Genomic DNA, 5,084 nt, shown 5'->3' with positions numbered 1-5,084 from the left:
CATGTGTATTAACACAGGCTTGGAGAAGCAAGCATGCGGGACTCTGCAATATATTGAGCAGGGAGCCAGAAAATTCTGGCTGCGACCGAGGCCTCTGCGGCCGAGGAAATGGTCATTGGTAATTTTACATGTTAAATTAACATGTGTTATAACACAGGCTGGGAGATGCAGGCATTCTGGACTTAGAAAAATTTCGAGCAGGGGCCAGGGAAATTCTCCCTGCGACCGAGGCCTCCGCGGCCGGGAGAACTCTCGAAAACCACCTCGTTCGTGGTTGTTTGTCGTGCGGGGCGAATCGGGAAATCTAGCAAATAGCTGAAGACATTCTCCCGGCGATGGAGGTCTCGGCGGCCGGGAAAAACGCCCGCGCTCGGGCGTTGCGCGCCCCCTTGGCAAGGCCCATTTTGCGTTATATAGGGGGTAGTGGTGTCACGAGGGGAAAAAATTAACATGTTAAATACTGCTCCCAGGCAATTGTAAAATGTCTCGGCGACGGAAGGCACCACTACCCGGCATATTTACGCCCCTCGGACTCCGTGCGCCAGCCTGTAATAGCGAATCGGGACTTAGAAAAAAAATTCGAGCAGGGAGCCAGAACATTTTCCCGGCGATCGAGGCCTCCGCGGCCGAGGAATTTGTCATTGGTGATTTTGCATGTTAAATTAACATGTGTATTAACACAGGCTTGGAGAAGCAAGCCTGCGGGACTCTGCAATACATTGAGCGGGCAGCCAGAAAATTCTGGCGGCGACCGAGGCCTCCGCGGCCGGGGAAATAATCCTCTGTAATTTTACATGTTAAATTAACATGTGTATTAACACAGGCTTGGAGAAGCAAGCCTGCGGGACTCTGCAATACATTGAGCGGGGAGCCAGAAATTTCTGGCGGCGACCGAGGCCTCTGCGGCCGGGATAATAATCCTTGGTAATTTTACATGTTAAATTAACATGTGTATTAACACAGGCTGGGAGAACTAGGCATTCTGGACTTTGAAAAATTTCGAGCAGGGGCCGGAGAAATTCTCCCGGCGACCGAGGCCTCCGCGGCCGGGAGAACTCTCGGCGCTCGGGCTCCGCGTCTACCCATGGGGAGCGGGCAGCCAGAAAATTCTGGCGGCGACCGAGGCCTCCGCGGCCGAGGAAAAGGTCATTGGTAATATTACATGTTAAATTAACATGTGTATTAACACATGCTGGGAGAAGCAGGCATTCTGGACTTTGAAAAATTTCGAGCAGGGGCCGGAGAAATTCTCCCGGCGACCGAGGCCTCCGCGGCCGGGAGAACTCTCGGCGCTTGGGCAGCGCGTCTACCCATGGGGAGCGGGCAGCCAGAAAATTCTGGCGGTGACCGAGGCCTCCGCGGCCGAGGAAATGGTCCTTGGTGATTTTACATGTTAAATTAACATGTGTATTAACACAGGCTGGGAGAAGCAGGCATTCTGGACTTAGAAAAATTTCGAGCAGGGGCCGTTGAAATTCTCCCGGCGACCGAGGCCTCCGCGGCCGGGAGAACTCTCGGCGCTCGGGCTCCGCGTGTACACGCGTCAAGGCCCATTTTGGGTTATATAGGGTGTAGTGGTGTCTCTGGAGGGAAAAAATACACGGTAAATATTGCAGCCAGAGCCTATGGCAATCTGTTGGCGACCGAGGCCTCCACACCCCGGCAAATTTTCGGCTCTCGGACTGTGTGTATTCCACTGGAGACAGGCCTGCGGGACTGTGCAGTATATTGAGCGGGGAGCCAGGAAAATCTCCCGGCGACCGAGGCCTCCGCGGCCGAGGAAATGGTAATTGGTGGTTTTGCATGTAAAATTAACATGTGTATTAACACAAGCTGGGATGAGAGGAATTTGGCGGCGACCGAGGCCTCCTCACCCCGGCAAAATATCAGCTACCGGGCTCTGCATATTCCTACAGAAGCAGGCCTGCAGGACTCTGCAATATATTGAGCGGGAACCAGAAAATTCTGGCGGCGACCGAGGCCTCCGCGGCCGAGGAAAATTGTCATTGGTGGTTTGCATGTAAAATTAACATGTGTATTAACACAAGCTGTGACCAGAGGAATTTGGCGGCGACCGGGGCCTCCACACCCCGGCAAAATATCAGCTACCGGGCTCTGCTTATTCACATTCAAGCAGGCATTAGGGACTCTGAAAAGTTTCGGGCGGGGAGCCAGAAAATTCTCCCGGCCACAGAGCCCTCCCTCCCGAGAGTCTGTGTAAATGCCTGTTATACAGGCCCCATGAATTCCAGCCTTATAGGTTATTTTAAGTCTCCGTTCGTGGTTGTTCGTAAACAACTGCGATTCGGGATTTTGACCTATTTCCTATGATCATGTTCCCGGAAGTTAGCCAGCCTCTTTCAGTCAAAATCTCATATTTTGGGTACCTTTGTGAACCCATCGATAGGCCCATTTTGGGTATATTAGGGGGACATGCAATCGGGAAAAATTGGAATTATTTGCAATATGGAAAGAATATGTACATAAATGAAAAGGGAGTCCCCCCGAGTTTTCTCGCCCTATATATATTGCAAAAATATCCAATTAATTATTGTGGAACCTGTAGCACCTTTCTATGAAGCAGAATTAACATTACAGAACGGTTTGAATGCTACCACCTCAGTTTCTCTACAATGCATTGGATTTCAAAGAGGTGAATTACTGTGGATGGTACTGTTGTATGGCTAACAAATCGTCTGGGAAACAATGCAGAATTAAATTAAGAAGGTTGTATGTTTTCTGTTACATGGTGGAGGTGCCCTCTAGTACACAGTAAAATGTTTTGTGGACTGCAGCTCCTTGAGGAATTAATTCAGTATGGGTCTTGTAGTGGTCTGAAAGTGGATGATGAAAAAGAATGTATAATGGTATTCAGAGCACCTCGCGGTGAAGCGGACATGCTACCTCAAAATGCTTGATTGATTCATGCCCAGTTCCCCCAAGAAGCGGTACATTGAAAAAATTGATTTACTTTGTGGATGATACTAGCAAATACTATCCGCTGGGGGAAGTAAGCAGAAATTTGGTGGTCGTATGTTTGTTACATGGTAGAGGTGCTTTCTAGTACACAATGAAATGCTTGGTGTACCGCTGCTCCTTGAAGAATTAATTCCATATGGGTCTAGCCGTGGTCTTAACTGTGAACACGAAGAACTATCTAAAGTGGCCTATCTGTCTGAACTGCAATACACAAGCTGCGAGCCAATGCTATACCTTTCTCAGGTAACGAGCTCTTGTGCGGCGATTCGATTGGATGCGAAATGGTGGGGAACGCGTGTCCGGTCGTCTTAACCAAGTAATGGTTCCCCTCTGTTAACAATGAAATGTTTGATGGATCGCAGCTCCCTGAGAGACAAGTTTCAAAGGGGTTAGTCGCGGTCTTCAATCCTGGCCAAGGTGCAGTCACCATCTATAAGAGATACCTGCTTTACTGAAGGGTAGCAAGAGTTCCCTTGCCCGCATGTTGCTCCGTGGGGGTATATCAGTATAAAGGTAGAAGAAGCCATGATCGGAGCTTCGGTGGATGAGATTGGCGGAGAAGACATGTTCTTGTCTATCTGGTAGATCAGGGGGGTGGCAGCTGATCCGGAGAAAGCAAGCGGACTCCCGATGTTCCGTCGACTCCCAATGTACACTTGAAACATGCACATTTGGGTGGCGAGGGGGCGTTGTGGCCATCCGAAAACATGTCTTCATCTCTCTTATTGGTGGACCGCTGCTCCTTGAAGAATTAATTCCATATGGGTCTAGTCTTGGTGATAACTGTGAACACTAAGAACTATCTAAAGTGGCCTATCTGTCTGAACTGCAATACACTAGCTGCGAGCCAATGCTATACCTTTCTTAGGTAACGAGCTCTTGTGCGGCAATTCGATTGGATGCGAAATGGTGGGGAACGCGTGTCCTATCGTCTTAACCAAGTAATGGTTCCCCTCTGTTAACAATGAAATGTTTGATGGATCGCAGCTCCCTGAGAGACAAGTTTCAAAGGGGTTAGTCGCGGTCTTCAATCCTGGCCAAGGTGCAGTCACCATCTATAAGAGATACCTGCTTTACTGAAGGGTAGCAAGAGTTCCCTTGCCCGCATGTTGCTCCGTGGGGGTATATCAGTATAAAGGTAGAAGAAGCCATGATCGGAGCTTCGGTGGATGAGATTGGTGGAGAAGACATGTTCTTGTCTATCTGGTAGATCAGGGGGGTGGCAGCTGATCCGGAGAAAGCAAGCGGACTCCCGATGTTCCGTCGACTCCCAATGTACACTTAAAACATGCACATTTGGGTGGCGAGGGGGCGTTGTGGCCATCCGAAAACATGTCTTCATCTCTCTTATTGGTGGACCGCTGCTCCTTGAAGAATTAAATCCATATGGGTCTAGTCTTGGTGATAACTGTGAACACTAAGAACTATCTAAAGTGGCCTATCTGTCTGAACTGCAATACACTAGCTGCGAGCCAATGCTATACCTTTCTCAGGTAACGAGCTCTTGTGCGGCAATTCGATTGGATGCGAAATGGTGGGGAACGCGTGTCCTATCGTCTTAACCAAGTAATGGTTCCCCTCTGTTAACAATGAAATGTTTGATGGATCGCAGCTCCCTGAGAGACAAGTTTCAAAGGGGTTAGTCGCGGTCTTCAGCCCTGGCCAAAGGTGTTTAGAAATGAATACTTTTCGGACCAGTGGGCAAATTAGTTCACAGCGAGCCCACGGGCCAACGGTCTGCTCCCGCAGTGGGCCGCGCCCGAATGTGGGCACCGATCATATAATTTGAAATCCACTCGCCAAGTACCATGCGAGTTTCTAAGAGCGCGATATATTCGCCAGTGAAAGCCTTGGAAGTTTGGCCTCGCCTACTCCCTAGGAAAATTAATTAGAGATGGAAGGAAAGACTTTGCAATTGCAAAGCGGGTGTCGATATTGGGAAGTCGCCCCCGTACTTGTTGATACAGAAGGAAAAAAAAATGTACATCATAAGATTCGGACCCGGTGCTCTGCGGACCCGGGAGGTTCCTCCGAACGAAAAAAAAAGCTGCTAGCAGCTCCCTGGTTGATCCTGCCAGTAGTCATATGCTTGTCTCAAAGATTAA

General features: G+C 49.3%; 1 non-coding gene across 1 annotated transcript in view; it reads left to right on the top strand.

Annotated features, from left to right (window-relative positions):
• Positions 1–5,037: 5,037 nt before the first annotated feature.
• Positions 5,038–5,084, top strand: part of LOC134545137 (small subunit ribosomal RNA) — a 1,990-nt gene continuing 1,943 nt past the window's right edge. The window contains exon 1 of the ribosomal RNA XR_010078290.1: positions 5,038–5,084. This exon is cut by the window's right edge and continues 1,943 nt beyond it. This is a non-coding gene — a ribosomal RNA (small subunit ribosomal RNA).

This window comes from Bacillus rossius, unplaced genomic scaffold, assembly GCF_032445375.1.
Source record: "Bacillus rossius redtenbacheri isolate Brsri unplaced genomic scaffold, Brsri_v3 Brsri_v3_scf594, whole genome shotgun sequence".
Classification (NCBI taxonomy): Eukaryota; Metazoa; Arthropoda; class Insecta; order Phasmatodea; family Bacillidae; genus Bacillus; species Bacillus rossius.
This window is presented reverse-complemented; position numbering and strand designations above follow the sequence as displayed.